The sequence below is a fragment of the Hyperoodon ampullatus genome (assembly GCF_949752795.1).
Source record: "Hyperoodon ampullatus genome assembly, chromosome: 4".
NCBI lineage: Eukaryota > Metazoa > Chordata > Mammalia > Artiodactyla > Ziphiidae > Hyperoodon > Hyperoodon ampullatus.
In genome coordinates this window covers 68,056,854-68,077,458 of record NC_136917.1, presented here as the reverse complement: position 1 = coordinate 68,077,458, position 20,605 = coordinate 68,056,854, and the positions used below count along the sequence as shown (strand labels likewise).

At 37.0% G+C, this 20,605-nt stretch overlaps 1 protein-coding gene across 1 annotated transcript in view; it reads left to right on the top strand.

Annotated features, from left to right (window-relative positions):
- Positions 1 to 20,605, top strand: part of ADAMTS19 (ADAM metallopeptidase with thrombospondin type 1 motif 19) — a gene marked incomplete at both ends in the record, with an annotated part of 288,810 nt that overhangs the window by 30,885 nt on the left and 237,320 nt on the right. The window lies entirely within an intron of this gene.

The window sequence follows — 20,605 nt, the reverse complement described above, 5'->3', positions numbered from 1 at the left end:
ATAGTCATAACAAAGGAAATATACTAGGCTTTTATGTTGAAATGAAAATCTTAATTATCTAGAGGTAAAGTACTTAGGACATTGTAAGGTAGAGCACAGGAATAGTTTACTTTCTGTAGGGATTTATAGTTGTGTAAAGTGCTTTCACATATATCATTTCATTAATGGATAGGAAATGTTATTTGTAAGATAGGAAAGGGTTGCTTTAATTTCATTCTTAATGTTGCTTTTGTCCAGACGAAGCTTTATGCAGCCACTTAAATATATTTTGTCTGCCAACCATCAGCCCAGATCCTAAGGCTGAAAAGTGAACCAAATTTGGCACGAGTTTCTTTAAACTCATGAATGATGTCTAAGGAAATTAATACAAAGTATAGAATATATTTTAAAATGTTTAAAAGCCTCAGTAGTCTGTGAAGGTCAGGCTTTAATGTTACAGCTGAGCCTGTTTAACTTTATTTTGTGGTTTTGGTTTACTATCCAAGTCAGTAGATAACAATTCTGATGTCATTATCATTTATGGCCAACACTGATTGAGTGCCCATATGAAAAGTAAAGTGTGATTTATATACTTAATTAAAACAATTTGTGGCTCTTCTCATTTTGAAGCTTATTATCATATGGAAAAAGAAACATGATATGAGAGAAAACAGTGCCTGTTGAAGGAAAGAGTTGCTCTGAAATGCTGGGGTTTTTTTTGTTTTTGTTTTGTTTTTTTTTTTGTGGTATGCGGGCCTCTCACTGTTGTGGCCTCTCCCGTTGCGGAGCTCCAGACGCGCAGGCTTAGTGACCATGGCTCACGGGCCCAGCCGCTCCACGGCATGTGGGATCTTCCCGGACCGGGGCATGAACCCGTGTCCCCTGCATCAGCAGACGGACTCTCAACCACTGCGCCACCAGGGAAGCCCTGAAATGCTGTTTTGTGTGCTGTTCCTTGTGTTCCTATCCCTGATTTGGAACATGTTAGTCTATAAGATCCTTTGGGTAACTAAGGTGATCTCATTTCACAGCATGTGGTGGGATGCTCCATGAAGTCGTGGTGAAGAAGCCCATTTTGTTCAATATCCAATGGCCCGTGGCAGCTTCAGTTTTCAGACAAAACTACAGAGCACCTAACCTTTCATTTTTTAATTCAGTGATATCAGATCTTCCATTTTATCTTTTATGAGAACCTGATCAGGGCCATTGGCTCTTAGTTTTCTGGGTGGATGAATAATTCAGTTATAATTTCCTGAGATGGCTTATTTTTATATTTTGTAGGAAGCATGTTTTGAGTTAGGCAAATGCTTTGGAAGTGTCCACCTTTTGTAATTAGGGCTTTGGCACTGTTCTTTAGAATAGTACATACTGTTTATTTTGTACGTTATAGTTGATGAGAACATTTTACAGATTAAACTGTCAATTTTCAGTAGCCATGATCAACAGATCTTAGTATTCCCACACTACCAATGGGGAAAACAAGGACCACTGAGGTTATATTACTTGCTTAAGCTCACACAGGTCCCACATGATGGAGCAGATGTTGAGTTTGGTCTTCCAGTGCCATGTCCTTTGCCTTTTCCTTTATGCTTGAGGTTTCCTGTGGATAGGTTGAATTGTATGAAATTGTTAATATGAATATTTGACCTGCAATAAAAAGCAATTTCATATGCAACAACCTAACACCCCCGCCCCCCAAAAAAACCCTCCATTTAGGAAAAGCTCATTTTACATGCAGCTAAAACTAAATAGTTTTTTCTTTTTAGGAGTTCAGTAGTCAGTTTGAGGGGAAAACAAAAAAACGTAGTCATTAATGTTTGAAAATGAAATGCCAGAGGAAACAAGCTTACTTTTGGAGTACTCTTGGCTCCTTTAAATTAGAAGTGTGGACTCAGGAGCCAAAGTGTGTGGTTTTGAATCCACGCTCCCCTGTACTCCCTGCTAGCTGTGTTACCTTAGACAGTTTGCTTAACCTCAGAGTGCTTCGATATCTTCATCGTTTTTTATTTTTTTTCGTCTCCCTCCCTCCCACCCTCCCTATCCGACGCCTCCAGGCGGTCACAAAGCACCAAGCTGATCTCCCTGTGCTATGTGGCTGCTTCCCTCTAGCTATCTACCTTACGTTTGGTAGTGTATATATGTCCATGCCTCTCTCTCGCTTTGTCACAGCTTACCCTTCCCCCTCCCCATATCCTCAAGTCCATTCTCTAGTAGGTCTGTGTCTTTATTCCTGTCTAACCCCTAGTTTCTTCATAACATTATTTTTCTTAAATTCCATATATATGTGTTAGCATACAGTATTTGTCTTTCTCTTTCTGACTTATTTCACTCTGTATGACAGACTCTAGGTCTACCCACCTCATTACAAATAGCTCAATTTCATTTCTCTTTATGGCTGAGTAATATTCCATTGTATCTATGTGCCACATCTTCTTTATCCATTCATCCGATGATGGACACTTAGGTTGTTTCCAGCTCCTGGCTATTGTAAATAGAGCTGCAATGAATATTTTGATACATGACTCTTTTTGAATTATGGTTTTCTCAGGGTATATGCCCAGTAGTGGGATTGCTGGGTCATATGGTAGTTCTATTTTTAGTTTTTTAAGGAACCTCCATACTGTTCTCCATAGTGGCTGTACCAATTCATATTCCCACCAGCAGTGCAGGAGTGTTCCCTTTTCTCCACACCATCTCCAGCATTTATTGTTTCTAGATTTTTTGATGATGGCCATTCTGACCAGTGTGAAATGATATCTCATTGTAGTTTTGATTTGCATTCCTCTAATGATTAATGATGTTGAGCATTCTTTCATGTGTTTGTTGCAGTCTGTATAACTTCTTTGGAGAAATGTCTATTTAGGTCTTCTGCCCATTTTTGGATTGGGTTGTTTGTTTTTTTGTTATTGAGCTGCATGAGCTGCTTATAAATTTTGGAGATTAATCCTTTTGTCAGTTGCTTCATTTGCAAATACTTTCTCCCATTCTGAGGGTTGTCCTTTGGTCTTGTTTATGGTTTCCTTTGCTGTGCAAAAGCTTTGAAGTTTCATTAGGTCCCATTTGTTTATTTTTGTTTTTATTTCCATTTCTCTAGGAGGTGGGTCAAAAAGGATCTTGCTGTGATTTATGTCATAGAGTGTTCTGCCTATGTTTTCCTCTAAAAGTTTGATAGTTTCTGGCCTTACATTTAATCCATTTTGAGCTTATTTTTGTGTATGGTGTGAGGGAGTGATCTAATCTCATACTTTTACATGTCCCTGTCCAGTTTTCCCAGCACCACTTATTGAAGAGGCTGTCTTTTCTCCACTGTACATTCCTGCCTTCTTTATCAAAGATAAGGTGACCCTATGTGCGTGGGTTTATCTCTGGTCTTTCTATCCTGTTCCATTGATCTATATTTCTGTTTTTGTGCCAGTACCATACTGTCTTGATTACTGTAGCTTCGTAGTATAGTCTGAAGTCAGGGAGCCTGATTCCTCCAGTTCCGTTTTTCGTTCTCAAGATTGCTTTGGCTATTCGGGGTCTTTTGTGTTTCCACACAGATTGTGAAATTTTTTGTTCTAGTTCTTTGAAAAATGCTAGTGGTAGTTTGATAGGGATTGCATTGAATCTGTAGATTGCTTTGGGTAGTAGAGTCATTTTCACAATGTTGATTCTTCCAATCCAAGAACATGGTATATCTTTCCATCTGCTTGTATCATCTTTAATTTCTTTCATCTTCATCTTTTAAGTTACTTAGGATATATCTGTGTCCGTCATCATTGTAAGGACTATAAATGTGTTTGTTAAATAAAATGGAGATGGTAAATAGAGATTGAAAATGTTTTGGTCAATTCAGTAAATAATTTTCTAGATCTTTCAAAATGCTACTTATTTTGAAATTAATTAAGTGAATGCAGAATGTTAAATTAGGTTAAAATAAGTAGTAGTGTACCCATGTGCAGTTTCTACATTAATTTGTTTAAATAGGTGTGAGAGAAAATGTATAAAACTAATTACCACTTGCATTCCAGGAAATGTCTGTTGGTTGATTGAGCAGTTAAATAAAATTTTCTCACCAACATTCTTTCCCCAAAATTTCTTTCAAATTTTTAGTACAAAAATACCATCCAGGAACTGATCTCCAAAAGGACTGTAGCACTTCCCCATTCAAGTACATAGATAAGTGACAAGATAAGTGACATAGTGACTTCCCATGGCCAAGTGATCAACGTAACTATAAAATGCACACCCACAGAGATGATGATTTGCTTGTTTTCCTATAGCCTTCAATTTCCTACATGGCCTTCAAAAATTTCAGAAGACCGTGTAGAAAATAGGAGTGAGAAGAGAACATGCATGTTCACAGTCTAGGGAGTGGGCTAAGTACTTTTACAAGGGGAGAATAAATTCATAATATTTTATGAAAGGCAAATGAAGCACTGAAATTAATATGTTGACTCTACCAAATCAACCAAAACCTTAATTAACATAACTAATTTCAAGCATATGAATGATAAATGCTGGCCAAATGGAAATGAAGTCTTGGTAGGTAGTGAGATAAGAGAACCTCTAATTTTTCAAATAAATCCATGTATTCTAGTGCCAATGTGTCATTTCAGGTTAGAAATAGAGAATTTGCGGAGTAAATACTAAATAGCTATTACTTATCTTTAAAAAATGTATATTTTATAACCATCTTATTCTTTTTTTTGGGGGGGGTACGCGGGCCTCCCACTGCCGTGGCCTCCCCCACTGCAGAGCACAGGCTCTGGGCGCGCAGGCTCAGCGGCCATGGCTCACGGGCCCAGCCGCTCCGTGGCATGTGGGATCTTCCCGGACCAAGGCACGAACCCGTGTCCCCTACATCGGCAGGCGGACTCCCAACCACTGCGTCACCAGGGAAGCCCTATAACCATCTTATTCTTATAGATTGATCCATACTGAGGTCATTTAGGTTGTTTTCTTATTCTTTTTTTTTTAATGGTGAGAAACAATTTGCACTCCCAGTCTTGTACTTGCCCTTTCACTTATGCATGTGTGCAAGTATTTTCTTTTTTGTGAAACTGCTGGGGCATTAAGTATGCACTTTTTCATTTAAGAGATAGTACAAAATTGCTCTCCAAAGGATTTATACCAATTTATACTGTCAAATAGCATTCTGTTATTGTTTCCATTTTAATTTCCTTGGTTATTGGACAGGTTGATCATCTTTTTATGTCATCGGCCACTAGGGTTTCTTCTACTAAGGATTTCCTGTCATGTAATTTGGGAATTCTTCTACTGGATTACCTTTCTATCTCAGAATTATGTGTTAGTAAAGAAAATTCCTTTGTTATATATGTTGCAAGTATTTTCTTCCAGTCTGCCAAGTTTGTTTATGTTTTGTCATACAACGTTTCTACTTTTTAATGTGGTCAAATTTGATAATATTGTCCAATATGTTTGCTGCATTTTGGTGCTTCTTTAAGAAGGCCTCTTCTTCTCCAAAGATTTCTCCAAAGTCTCCAACTACAGAGCTGAATTTGAATAAAAAGCAAGTTGTAGAACAACGCATAAATTATGTTGCTATTTATGTTAAAAAGAACTCACTGTACTATGCATTTTCTGGTGTGTGTCTACATGTGTATGTATAAAGATACAAAAAGATCTAGAAAGAATTAGATCAAATTGATAATAGTGAATATTTTTAGAGATAAGTGAAGGGGTCTGTGATTGAGGATGGTGATCAAAGGGATCTTTAAACTTATTTATAATTTTGAAAACCATTTTGTTGGAGACCTTGTGTATTGCTTGTGTAATTAAAGGTCAGTGTATGTGTGTACATATATATATATTTAATATACTTAAATACATATATATTTATTATGAGAATAGTGTAATCATAAAAATTTTTTAAAAGAGAGACATGTTCATATTTCCACTACTTCTAAACAGTTGTAATTTTAGTATACTATTTTTATTACCAGTTTGTTTCCCTATAATTTTTTGAGTTGTTTTAAAAGTTCAAATTAAAGTGTACATACATCTTTAAAGAAACAACATATTACATGCATTTTACAGTATTGCCACATAGACTTCAGTGAAGTCAAATTTAAAGAGGCTATAACATTTGTTTTCCCTGAATATACTGTAATTTTGCTTATTATTTCCTTAATGGTGGACTCCAAATGGCTTCCATTTATTTTACAAATTTGAATCGTGAATATTATCCTATGTGGTTGCTACTTTGTGATACTTCTTTCAGAAGATTTTACCTACTCCAAAGTTATAATCATATCTCTTCCATATATTTTTCTTTAATACTTTTATATGGTTGATTTTAATAAAACCAAGCAAGAAGTTCTTATTTTGAGTATATCCAAAGAATAAATTACCAGAACTGCAATTGCTGAGTCCAAAGCTGTAAGTAACATGGTTCTACAAGGACCTTCCAGAGGGAACTAAGCTATGAGGCCACTAGCAAATTCTGAGCGCACCAGGCTGACTATTTTAGCCAATATGAAGTATAATTTTATATGCTTATTTGTAAAACTACTATTTGAAACAGTGAAATTGTCCCTGATTGTGGCAATTTACATTCCTTTAATTACTAGCCAGGAATGACCACTGTTCTATGCCTGTTTCTCTATTTGTTTTCTTTTTTTTAATAAAATTATTTATTTGTTTATTTTTATTTTTGGCTGTGTTGGGTCTTCGTTGCTGTGCACAGGCTTTCTCTAGTTGCAGCAAGCAGGGTCTACTCTTCATTGCGGTGTGCGGGCTTCTCATTGTGGTGGTTTCTCTTGTTGTGGAGCACAGGCTCTAGGTGCATGGGCTTCAGTAGTTGTGGCACACGAGCTCAGTAGTTGTGGTGCACGGGCTTAGTTGCTCCGTGTCATGTGGGATCTTCCCGGACCAGGGTTCGAACCTGTGTCCCCTGCATTGGCACGCGGATTCTTAACCACTGCGCCACCAGGGAAGCCTTGTTTTCTTCCTTTGTGAATTGTACAGATCATTTGCTCATTTGGCTGTTAGGGTCTTAGCCATTGTCATTTACAGAATTGACGTGATCATATTTATTATATTTATTATAAATGTTTTCTCAATTCATTTTGCATTTCTAGTTTAAGTTCAGCTAAAGAGCTCCTTTCAGAGTTTTGAATAACTTTTCTTTTTCTTTTAAGTAAGATGCTTTGTAGTTATCTTTTAAAAGTAACTCTTTAATCATTTGGGATGAGAGTATTTAGGTAGATTTCTAACTATTTAAATGAAGTTATCTTAAGAGTACTAATATCAATGGGGAAAGAGGTTTCTAGGAAGCATCATGCTTCTGTATTTGACTCTGCCTATACAATAATTTTAATCAGTCTCTTAGATAACAGCATTAATATGCTTCTCATTCAATTTGGAAATGCTAAGAATCTATAAGCATTTGCTAATTTGTTGGATCATGGAGTTAAAATCCCAGAGTATTTTTAATAGCTTGGCTGCTTATGACAATATAAATCTTACAAGAATAAACAAGTTCTACCATTAGTTTAAGTAAAAGTTTAGATGAAATAAAATGGCATAACTCTTACACTTTATTAGAACCAAGATAGATGACAGAAGTGAAGATTACCATGTATTATCTATTTCACAAGAATTACACCCTAGTTACTTCTCTGTCTGTTCATAGTGGAGTGCTCTCAAATATTTTATTTTTCCTCATTTCAGTTTCCTTTCATGCCACAGAGATTCCATTCTTCAGTGTTAAAGTTGCAAAATCCATAAGTATGTGTGATGAATTTTGAGATTGGACAGTTTTCCCATTAATGCTAAATTTATATTGCATTTAGCGTTAATGAAATAAGGAATTGAATGGTAGTTGTATCTAAATTTTTATTCAAATTATAAACAAGTAAGTGTCTATATTTCAGAATAGTTAACTGCAAAGGACAAAGGATACGGAGCTGATAGAAATATTTACTTAGGGCTACTGATTTTCAGTCTTCATCTTCTCTATCAGCAGCATTGGAGAGCACTAACCGTGCCCTTCCTCCTTCTTAATATGTATTTTTATCACTTGCCATCCAGAATTCACATGCTCCCTCTCAGGCTGCTTCATTGAGTATTCCTATTCTCTGCACCTTCTTTACACTGGTGTGCCCTAGGGCTCAGTCATGGGCCTTTTTTTTGGTCTTCTCTCTCTATACTTATTTGTCGATCTTATCCATTCTCAGGGTTTAAATGCCAACTATATGTCAGTGACTTCAAAATAAGTAACTCTAGTTCAGACCTCTCTGCTGAGCTCCCAGTTTGTATGTCTAGCTACCTATTTGACATTTCAACATGAGGTCTAATAGATAATATTAAACTCGGCATGTTCCAAACTCTTGATTCTCCCCCGGCCCAACCCCCCAACCTGCTCTCCCCACATTATTCTTTGTCTTATTGATGGTCAACTACGTATTTCCATTTGGCAAAGGTCAAAATAATATTGTGGTCTTGAATTCCTCTCTTTCTTTCAAAATGCACATTCAAACATCGTATTATCTCTTTGCTCTATCTTCAAAATTTATCCTGAATCTGATGAACTCCTTTGTCATTAATACTACCCTAGCTCAAGCCACCAATCACTTCTTTTTTTTTTTTAATGTGGTTTTTTAAATTAAAGTATAGTTGATTTACAATGTTAATTTAGTTTCTGGTGTACAGCTCAGTGATTCAGGTTCAGTTTTTGTAATTAAAAAAATTTTTTATTGGAGTATAGTTGATTTACAGTGTTGTGTTAGTTTCAGGTATACAGCAAAGTTAATCAGTTATACATATATCCACTCTTTTTTTTTAAAGGAATTTTGTTTTAGTTTTAAAATTTATTTATTTAATTTATTTTTTTTGGCTGCACTGGGTCTTCGTTGCTGAGCACAGGCTTTCTCTAGTTGCGTCGAGCAGGGGCTACTCTTCGTTGCAGTGCACAGGTTTCTCATTGCAACGGCTTCCCTTGTTGCGCAGCACAGGCTCTAGGCACGCGGGCTTCAGTAGTTGTGGCACGTGGGATCAGTAATTCTGGCTCGTGGGCTCTAGAACACAGGTTCAGTAATTGTGGTGCACAGGCTCAGTAGTTGTGGTGCAGGGGCTTAGTTGCTCTGCGGCATGTGGGATCTTCCCGGACCAGGTCTCGAACCTGTGTCCCCTGCACTGGCAGGTGGATTCTTAACCACTGCACCACCAGGGAAGCCCCTCCACTCTTTTTTTTTTTTTGATTCTTTTCCCATATAGGCCAATACAGAGTATTGAGTAGAGTTCTCCGTACTATACAGCAGGTTCTTATTAGTTATCTATTTTATATATAGTAGTGTGTAAATGTCAGTCCCAATCTCCCAATTTATCCCCTGCTCACCCCCTTATCCCCTGGTAACCATGAGTTTGTCTTCTATATCCATGACTCCACTTCTGTTTTGTAAATGAGTTCATTTGTCCCCTTTATTTTTTTTTAGGTTTCACGTATAAGTGATATCATATGATATTTATCTTTCTGTCTGACTTACTTCACTCAGTATGACAGTCTCCCCCTCTGTAGTCTATCCTCAATTCAGCCACTGGAGTGAACCCTTTTAAATAGGTACAAGTATGTTCACTGCTATACTTGTAATAGTGAGTCAATATGTAGTGAAAGTTTAAAACATGAGTGCAAAAGATAGGCACGTCTTCAGTGTAGTAGTTACCTCTGAGCAGTAAGAGAAAGGGATTTGTTTCGGGAAGGTGTGCAGGTCTACTTCAACTGAATCAATGAATTGTTAGGTTTTTAAAAAATAATCTACAGCAAGTAAATGTTAACATCTCTTAAATAATAGAAGTGGGTTACTGGGCACTCTATATATCCCATATATGTCCGCAAATTTGAAATATTTCCTAATAAAGAATGATAAAAAGTAATAAATTGAAACACTTTCCAGTTATTATCCTGTACCAGTCTGTACCAAGCTTTTAATGTTAGTTTTCTTGCAGTCTGTTTTTTCAACTCATCCTCTGTTCTAAGGACATTTTTCATTTAATATTCACTTCCATATTTTAAAATCAAACCTAAGAGTGACATGTATAAACTAGAGAATATCCAAGTAAAATGAAAAGGATGAAGAAGGGTAGGGAACCTATTTCATATCAGGAATGGTTAGAGAAACTGCACACATACAGAGAGGCCATGAGAGTATTTGTTATATGAATGTGAAAAGGGGCTTAGGATGCAGAATCAGGACTCCTGGTTTAAAGTAGTTTTGAAGAAAGCCTTTTGGACCTTTTATAATAATCTTTCTGAGAGTTAACCTCTGTCCAGTAGAGGCCTACATTGCTTCAGAGTGGTGATTGTTCTATTCATGATTGAAATGCATAAACAGAATATTAAATATATATATATATATATATATATATATATATATATATATATATATTTTTTTTTTGCGGTATGCGGGCCTCTCACTGTTGTGGCCTCTCCCGTTGCGGAGCACAGGCTCCGGACGTGCAGGCTCTGCGGCCATGGCTCACGGGCCCAGCCGCTCCACGGCATGTGAGATCTTCCTGGACCAGGGCACGAACCCGTGTCCCCTGCATTGGCAGGCGGACTCTCAACCACCGCGCCACCAGGGAAGCCCAGAATATTAAATATTTATCAGGGATGTTGACAAATCAATTTCTTCTCTGGGTGGAATTTGGAACAAACTGACCCCTAATTTCTTGTTTGGATATGCTTTTACTTATAATGTGATGCTCAGACATAATATTCCTGATGTAGTCAGGTATGTACAGAACGCAATGGCTTCCTGGTTGATACCAGATTATTTTGGCTCTTCAGGTGTATGACCTCCGAAAGTAATCTCTAATAAATCAGCCTGATAGTATATGAGCTTCTTGAGCCTCTGTACTCACTGATGGGACATGTATGAAAGAGACAGTAAAGAAAAAAAGCAAAAGTGTGTTCTTTCTGCTCTCACTAGTCAGACGTTTGCATTTGAGGATCTTGTAGTTAAGAAACAGGCCATGTGAGAAAGAACTTTGTTGGTCCAAGATTTATTGCTCCCTTTAAGGGAAAAAACCACCAAGGTAATTTCTTGGATATTACTTAATGCCATCAAAATAGGGCTAGGGGAAACTATTTGAATTATCCAAGGGTTCTAGGTGGGGGAAAACCCCCCATGTTTTGCTGATGGGGTTGCAAATGGGAAAGAGGACTGAACATCCACAGTAAGTAAACTCCTTAATTATTAAAAAAGGTACTTAAGCTTGTCTGTTTTAAAATGACCATTTTGTGCCCTGCTGTGTTTCCAGCATCTAGCATAAGAGCTGACACACAGTGTGTAAATATTGTTGAACTTATGAATTATTGTATTTATTTAACCTTTCTTGAATCTGGAAAATAAGTTGCAGCACATTTTCCATGTCTTTGAGTACCAGTGCTATGGCCCTTGAGTAGTTTGCTCTGCTAATCTTGTTTCCATGGTTAAATGAATTCGTATCTACTCTCTAGGGGTATGTAGGAGGTTGGCAACGTCTCTGTTAATTGTGAGGTCACCAGTAAGACCTGGCAGTGATGAGTACTTCCCCAAATCACAGCTGTGCAGCTTTCTCAGTGGTCTCATTCAGTTCCACTTAAAGCACATAACTGGGCTGGAATTGCATGAGATAAGTGCTGTGAGTGTGCATCACCATGGTGAGGGGCTCTGAACAGTCGCCTGGAGACTAACCCTTTAAGAGCTAGGTGCACAGCCAAATGTGCACCAACTCATTAAGTGCTAGGGTGGGTGGCAAGTTGGAAGCCACCTTTTCCAAAAAATTACAGGTCAGGCAAAGTTAGTTAATACATTTAAATTCTCTGAATGACTCAACAAAATGAAACACATAGAATTCTCTCATTTGCAGCAAAAGAAACTCACACTGTTATGACTTTTGAGAACCCTGATTGATACAGGCAAGAGAATGTTCTTTGGCTCAGTTTCTGTTGCTGAATTTAACAGCAGCATGAACACATGTGTTTGATTATCATGTGTAGGACTACTCATTTTTAACTTGGGCACTATGGGTTAGACAGGGTAAGAGCTTCTTCAGAGTGAACCGAATAAGAACTTATTCCTCTCTTTTCTTTAAAGCCATTTCGAGAAAGAGTTAATTCTGATTTTGAAAAGTCAGCTGTACAAGCTCCTACTTTTCCTTTAACCTCGCTAGCCCTTCCTCCTCAGTCTCCTTTGCTAATTGCTACTCTCCTCAGTGTTAGGGTCATCAGGTTTGGTCTTAAGCTCTCTTCTGTTCTCTCTCTATATTCTCTTTCTGGATAACATCACTCATCACTGTGAATTGAAAAATTATCTTTATGTTGGCAGCTCCCAGATACATGTCTCTAGGTTAAGACTCTCCACAAAGCTCCACACCCCAACTGTCTACTTGATTTCTCTAATTAGAGGTTTCACAGATATATCAAACCTAAGACAGCCCCATCAGATATTTTGATTATCTGCCCCGAAAATCTAAATTTCATCCTAAGTATTTGACATTTTTATCTCAATTACAAACATTTATCTCCCTTTTTTGAGAACCTAAGCCAGAAACTCTGGAGTCATCCATCATTCTCTGTGTTATTGTCCCTCTGTGTACAAACATCTAAAACATTAACAAACTTGGGTGGTTGCTCGCTGGTTTGTATGAGAAGCCAAAATTAATCTCAAATGTGTTTACTTTTGTCCACATCCTTAGTTCAGCCACCATGTGTTGCTTTCTTGGTCTACCCATCATGATCTTGCACTTGAACTATTACTGACTTCAAACTGGTCTCCCTGATTCTACTCTTGTCACCCTATAGTCTGCTTTCCAAAAAAGAACAAGAATGACTTTCTTAAAAATTTATCAGATTACTCCGTACACTGTCAGTTGCTTCCAGTTATACTTCAAATACAATCTAAATGTCTTATCATGGTCTTCAGAGCTCTACAAAAGTCATGCCCTGCCAACCCCTCTGTTCTGTTTTTGCTGCAGTAATTATTTCTCTGTGACTCCTGCCACCACTTCCATCTCCACATCACTTCTTTAACTGTATTCTGATTTATCTATAGGTATTTCTCACTGATAGACTTTAAACTGATGCCACCATTATTTATTGCTTTGATCACTGCAGTAGCCTCCCAACAAGTCTTGTGTCCCTCTATTTCAACCTCTCTATTAAATTAAAATGTAATCTAAGTCATTCATATATATTGTTAGAAAAGTCAATACTTACTGCAAAAATTATGGTGTAAAAAATGAACTCTCTTGCCCCCTCCTTTCCATCTTTGATTTCTGTCCTTTAGGAGCAGTTGCATTTCTTTTAGTACTTACTTTGCCTCTGTATTGCTAAGTAATATGGTTCTATTGTTTAGTCTTTGTTTCTCCTTTAAAAAATAAGTTTTACTGTGACATAAACATATGAAACACAAACATATATTGTTATAAGTAATAATTTTAAATTTTGCACTTTTATAAACTCAAAGTTGATACATTGAGTTCCTCCCATCTATCTTCCAGGGTCATAGCCTTGGTATATGGCCTCCTGCACCTAAAATACCACTCTTCTCTCACTTATATTCTGTTTCCTATGGCTGGCTCCTTCTTTAGGTCTTGCCTCTAATGTTATCTCCTTAGATAGGTCTTATTGGGCTACCCTCTCTGGTATCCTAACCTGTGCTCTGTTTCTCTCAGATCCTTGTTTGTTTCTTTAATGATACTTTTCACACTTTATATCATCCTAAGTATATTTGTCTGAATACTTTATTTTTTTCCTGCCTTTTTCCCTAATATATAAGGTCCATGAAAATGCAGGTTAAATCTGTCTTCATCTTTGAATCCTCAGTGCCTTGCCTACTGCCATGTTGTGGGTATTTAGTAGGTACATTTGTAATGAACATTAATAAGCACCAGGAAGATACAGTGGAACATAATAGCTTTTGGCTAGGCTGATTGATAAACTTAGAAGTAGATTTAAAACTGAATTTACTACTTCTCAGCTTGTTTTTTTGCTTATTTAAAGAATGCATAGACATCAGTGGATTAATAAAAAAGTCATTATAACCAATAATAGATTATATTAAAGTGAATGGATATAAGAAAGTATATGAAAATCAATAGCTTTTCTTGATTTGAGTAGAAATTGTACTATAAAATGAGAAAATAGATAACCATTATATGAACCAAAAAATCAATTATTTTGGATAACTAAATGTTAGGATGGAGCATTCATTTTCCACTTTACCAGTCTTTACCCTTCCTTTTCACTTCTTTAACATACAACAGCTTCTATTTATTATCATACTTGTGATGTTTATAATGGAGTTAAAAAGGAACATTTTTGAAATTTTAAAAAATCCATATCTCTGTCAAATGTTGGGGAAAAGTTAGAAGAAGGCAATGGTTCTCAAGAAAACAGGAGAGAAATCATATTTTTCTCAATTGTAGAAGTGAAATCTATCCCTGTGTAATTATTATGTAGATAAAATAAGACTCTGTTGAAAGATCATAACACAGAAGGCCATCATGAGGCATCCCATGGTAAGATCTGTAACCAGTGTCTAAGAGAAGGTAGATGGGCTAAAAACCAAAGTAGGATTTCATCAGGGTTTATTTCTAAATAACTAATCCCATAAGTTGACACTGCTATGGGTGAAGGCCCTGGGTTCCTTTCTAATTATCATTTCCCATATATCACGCTGCTCCAGCTGCCCTAGCTTTGCTTTTCCTTAAATGTCCTAAGCTTGTTCTCATCTCAGGGTCTTGGTTTCTCTCTTTATCTAAAATGTCCTCCCCCCTACATCTTGGCCTGGCCGTCTCCCATACTGTACGTCCCTGCTCAGATGTCACCTCACCCAAAAGGCCATCCCCACATCACTCTCTCACCCCTTCATAGTATTTGGCAGCTGAGTTCATATTATATGTTTATAACTTTTCATTGAGTAAATAGGACTCAAGGATTATCATAATAAAACAAGTAGTTTGCATTTTGTTTGTTCATATTTGTTCCTCTGGTCTTCCTTCTGGTGTTGTTTACTCTCAGGTTTTGAGAAGTCCCCTGGTGAATTTAGTCACAAAAGTCTCTGCTTAAATCAGAATATTTATCCTATGATCATCAAAACATCCAAATTCACGTAAATTTAACATTTCTCTCTGACGCACGCTCTCCACATTCAGGCTTTCTGAGAACTCATCGCCTGCAGTGAAGAATGGGGACACGGAGTCAGGTCCTCATTATTCCCTAACTAGAGCTGTCACCCTCCTGCTCAGCACCCTGGGGTTCCTCTGCATCCCCTAGGGTTGAAGCTCTAAGGGAAGTAAGAAGGAGAAGGGTGCTTAGGTGACCTGTGGGGTCACGAGTGGTGTGGCTGAGCTTTATGACAGGTGCCTACAGTGGACTCTCTCACTCTCATGGGCCACATTTATGGGTTCTTAGGAGGCTTTCGTCTTCATATCTGCTCCTGAGGCCCTGAGATCTTTCACTTACTTGTTCTTGGAGGGGAATTAGTTCATCTTCTCTGAATATTCACTTTCAGCTCCTGCCTTTTTCCTTAGGTAGCTGGTGAGATACTTCCAAGCTATATTGTAACCTTGGTTTTTATTGTGACATAGAACACAGACATAAATAAGTGTACAAACCATCAATGTAAAGCTTATTAACAAATGTTGATGGAGAAATTTTATGTGTAACTTTGACCCAGTTGAACAAATAGCACATTGTCTTCCCTCCTGAGGTGAAAGTTGGTGACAGGGCTTTTCAGCCTTGTTCACTGCTACACCCTGAGCTCTAGATGTACAAGGTTCATACTCATAAGCATTTTGTTGAGTAGAGGGTTGCATGAATGAATAGCTAATAAGATTATGATATATTTAGAAGATAAGTTATTATTCAGCAATTAAAAACCAACTTATAAAGATTATTTGATACTATTAAGAAACAAAATCATTATTAAGCTTTTCTTGTGGGAAAATAAAGTAGAATATGAAACTTTAACATGTGTATACATGTGTATAGGTACACACATGCACACATACAGATACATAGACACTTATGTGTATATGTTAGTAGACTAGAAAGAAATATGTATATACATACATGTATAATTCTATATGATGGGATTTGGGATGACTATTTTCTTTTTTTTAACTATATTTTTAAAATATTCTGCTATTTAAAAGTCTGATTTTATGATCAGAAAGCAATTTTAAGGAAAAAAAACAGAAGAGAGAATTGAAAGAAAGAAAGAAGGAAAGAAAAACGAAACCTTGAACTGTTCTCCCAAATCTGCCATGGGGGAGTGATTGGGTTTCCACCATTGAAGGAGGCCTGGAGATGAAACCCTCGGCACACTCAGAAGGCCAGTGTGCCTTTGGCAGCTCACAGGCTGATCACATAAAACAGCCAGCTCAAGATAAAGTTCAGAGCCTAATGCGGTACTTTTGTCTTCTGCTTTGTGAGGAATGGGGCCTGGCCTTGCTCTTGATATCAAATTTTGGACATCTACCATGTGTGAGGTGTTGTGGTTGACGTCAGATCCTCAGTGCAGAAGTTTTTGAAGATGAGAGTTATTTGGAGCAGCAGCCTTGTGGCAGGCCTAGCCTTTTCAGATAGCCTCGCAGAGGCAGCATGTGCTCCAAGCCAGGCGGCCTTTGGTTTGAATCCTGTCCTCACCACACACTGATTTGTGACCTTAGGACATGATAACTCTTTTTGAAACTTGGTTTTTTTGCAACTATAAAACGTGTGACATTAACATAGGTATCCCAAGCTGGCTGTTTGATTAAATGAAATAAGGTATATACAGTGTCTGGCGTACAGGCATGTTATTTTCTTCTATTCTTGTTTTCTTATAAATATTTTAAAATAAGTTTGAAAAGGGAAGAGGAAAGGACTATATAGCTTTTTAGCCTGGGTAACTAGAAAAGGGTCATGCATAGAGACAGACTTAGAGAGGAGGTACTAGTGTGGGGGGATGTCCATGCAATGGAAGCAGTGGCCTGGGTGTGGGGGGTTTGGGAATCATTTCCGTTGGGGGTTATAAATCCCTTGGGAGGGATAAAAGCAGAGAAACGATTGCTGACTGGAGACCTGCTTTGGAGTGAGGAACAGGATCTGTTTAAGGAAATAGAAACAGTTGCTAGAGAACAAGAGACGTAGAGTCATGGAATATTCGTGGAGGAGAAAAGTTGTCAAAGGTCAAATGCCCGAGGGAGGAGAATAAAGGAAAGTGCATGATGGGTGGCCTCAGAACAATTTTCCAGTTCAGTGGGGGAAACTAGAATGTGGGTGGAAATGTAAGGAGAAGGTAGGTAGCGAGCAGATTTATTAGAGTGATGTATTAAAACCAGATATCAATTTGGAAATTCGGAGGCTTAGCTTCTAGCCCTGACATTCCCATGAACTCTCTGTGTGATTTTAGACAAGTCATGCAAGATTTCTAAGCCTTGGTTTTCTTGATTTCAAAACTCCAGATGGCCGGATGATTCTAAGTTTCCTTCTACCATTGTCATTTCATGATTCCTTTTGAAGCCCCTTTGGCAGGGAAAGTAAATGGAATGATGTTAACAGTGTGGTCACATGAAAACTTTTCCTAAAGATAAAACTTGGACACACCAGGAAAGCAACACTGGAAATGCCAGAGGAAGAAATCGAATTGTAATTTTCCCCCAGATGGAGTCACAGGTAGAACGTTGTTCAGAGCAGCAAATGGATACATTTTCTTTTATATCAAAAGGGAAGAATACATTGAGTTAAAACAGCATTGCCTGAGCACCTGCTATGTCCAGTCCTTGCTCATTGAGGCCTGATGATGAGCACTACACCCCAAGCATTCCCTGAAATAGCTCATGATCTAATCAGAGGGTCCTGCAAGCAACATTTACAGGGGGCCTAATAGTGAAAGAACAGAAAAGGCACAGAAGTGCATAGAGCAGGCGGTGGTTACTTTGGAGAGAGGATAGGGTTGGCTTGATTTTGAAGAAATAACTCTCCGTACCAACAGTGACTTTCTGGAAAGAGAAAACAGCATGTGCAGTGTACCAAGTGTGATCGTGCAACTAAAAGTTATTCTGAAATTGTTAAAATATAAAGTTTGTTCACACAATAAAGTTTGTCTGTGGTGGTTATATGTGAAGTTTAAGTGGAGAAGTAGGCAAGAGTTTATCATGATCTTATAACTTATATATCTTCATTTGGAGTTGATCCTCACGGTGTAAAGCAGAAACCTTGAAAAGATCGAGTCAGGAGAGTATTTTAGTATGATATGGTAATAGGATAAATACAGCATCAGAAGTGTGTTTTCCTGCAGGTTTATGTGTATGTATAGAATATGCAAAGGCATGAAAAACCACTCCCATTTACAGGAATATTGAAAATGATGTTTTATTTGAATAAAGCATAAAATAAATTTATACTATTATAATTTATGTCAATCCCTATATTATGCTTATGTTTTAAACTATATACTTTACTTAATGAGATGTATACTATAGCATTACCATACAAGAGAATTTTTTCAAAAATAGTCAAACTTAACATGTGTGAAGTACACATCATGTAGAGTATGAGACATTTGTATAAAATATTTTTACAAGCAGTATACTGATGCCAGATCCTTTCAGCAACTTCTGTTACTGCTTTTTAGAAGTCAAACACTTATGCTTCTATCTCAGAGATTGTCTAATATACTTTATAGTCAGACAATAGGCTAAAAATCTTCAGACCCTCAGGACATTGATTTTCCTTTTCCTGTCAAGAACTTTGTCATTTAATGTTTTCAATTATATTGGTTCATCTTACTTTTTGGCTACATTTTCCTATTTCTCTACTCAAGCCAGGCATCTTCTTAAACTATTTCTTAGATTCCACATCCTCTTTGCCCTTTACCCTCTCATAAGGAGCAACTTTCCCCTAGTTTTATCCAAATTCTGTTATCCCTCCAGTCTTCTTACAGCCTGAAATTATAATGATCTACCACACACTAATGGTATTTACTTCTTGTGATATGCTATATATTTTTTAAAATAGGATATTATTAAAGACCCTCACCATATGCAGTTTGAGCCTCAGATATATACCTTCAGCTAGTTCACACAAAGTTTAGCTAGAAAACTGAGGTTCTGGAAAATAAAGAAAATTTCCAGAAAGGAACATAGAAGAATGAAAAGAAAACAAGGTAGTAGTTATAGTAGTGCTTCAGTTCCTTAAGTGAATAGGAAGTGAGGCAGGGGAACTGAAGTCGTTAACCTGGTAGGAATGGAAGCAAGACTGGAGAGTGCCAGGTTGCTTTCTAATTTTTTTAGTCATTTTTAATTTATGCTTGTGACATATGCATTAGGACTTTAGACTCTGTCCATCTCTTTAGTAGACATAGTTAATTTGAATTTGAACAAATGAAACGTTTGTATTTGGTGAATTGAAGCAGCAGTATATAAAAATCTATGCACATTGGCCAAATCAAATTTCATATTGTAATTAGAAGTTGGTGGCAGTGTCAGTACACCTTCATGGAGATCAGTGTTAATGGTTGTTTTAAAAAGCACAGGGGCATCTAAATAGAGAAAGTAAAATATCAGAACCAGTAAGACAAGAAATGGCTGGTAACGTATTTTCACACAAGCAGTGGTAGATTTGCAAAATACTGAAATGTTTGCTAAATTGTCAAATCAGAGAATAAGATTCAGTGACAATAGAACAGATGCCATTGTATGAGAAAATGTACATGATGACTGGAACAAGACAGGGAACAACTTTTCATTTCATTTCCAAATGTTTGCATGAAATATCTCAAAATTGTTAAAATCATTTTGAAAAATCTAAAAAGGACAATCTGGGAGAAAATTATTATATAGCTTACATTTATTTTAGAGACTGTATTGTACCACGTCAATGCACAATTAATTTTCTTCCCTTCTAAAATTGAAAGGGCAATATTTGCACTAAAGTGCATGCTGCCTAATTGTGGATTGTCAAACACAGGAGGACTTTTAAAGAGAGGTTGATGTGAATTTGTGTTCTTCCATGGCTTGTAAGTTCATAGCACAGATAAAACAATCCATTTTGTTAGTGGAATAGGTGAGCCCTTTGTGAGGACACAGAAAACTTGATAATTTCCTGCAATTCTGCTTGAAAGATACCAACCCAAGCTAGAGCACTTCCTCTGCTGTTAGATAGTATTCTCGTCTCAGATAGAAAACCCTTCCCTGTAGAGAACCTGAACACTTGATGCTAAATATGCCCTAGAGTGAAATGAGTCTGGCATGCTGTGATCAGACAGTAAATATGTGTTGAATGAATGAGTCATCATTTATAATGATCCAAACATTTTTTTCTTTTTAAAAGTGACCTTGTTTTTAAAAATGTGTGTAGTTAAAATCCTAACACAACAGAGAATGCTGTGTTATGAAGAGGTTTCCAAATGGTAACTAAAAAAATAAGACCACATTTATTTGAGACAGTATTTAATATGCTAGTGTGGGGATACAAAGACAAATAAATTTTAATTCTTTGGACTCTCTGAGCTCTTCAGTCCAATCTCAAATATTTGGCTGCTTATATTTATTATGATTATCCTTATTAATAAAATAAAAATTATAATGAACATTTATTGAGCGGGTTACTCAGTATCAGATTCTATGACAGGAGCATTACATGTGCTTA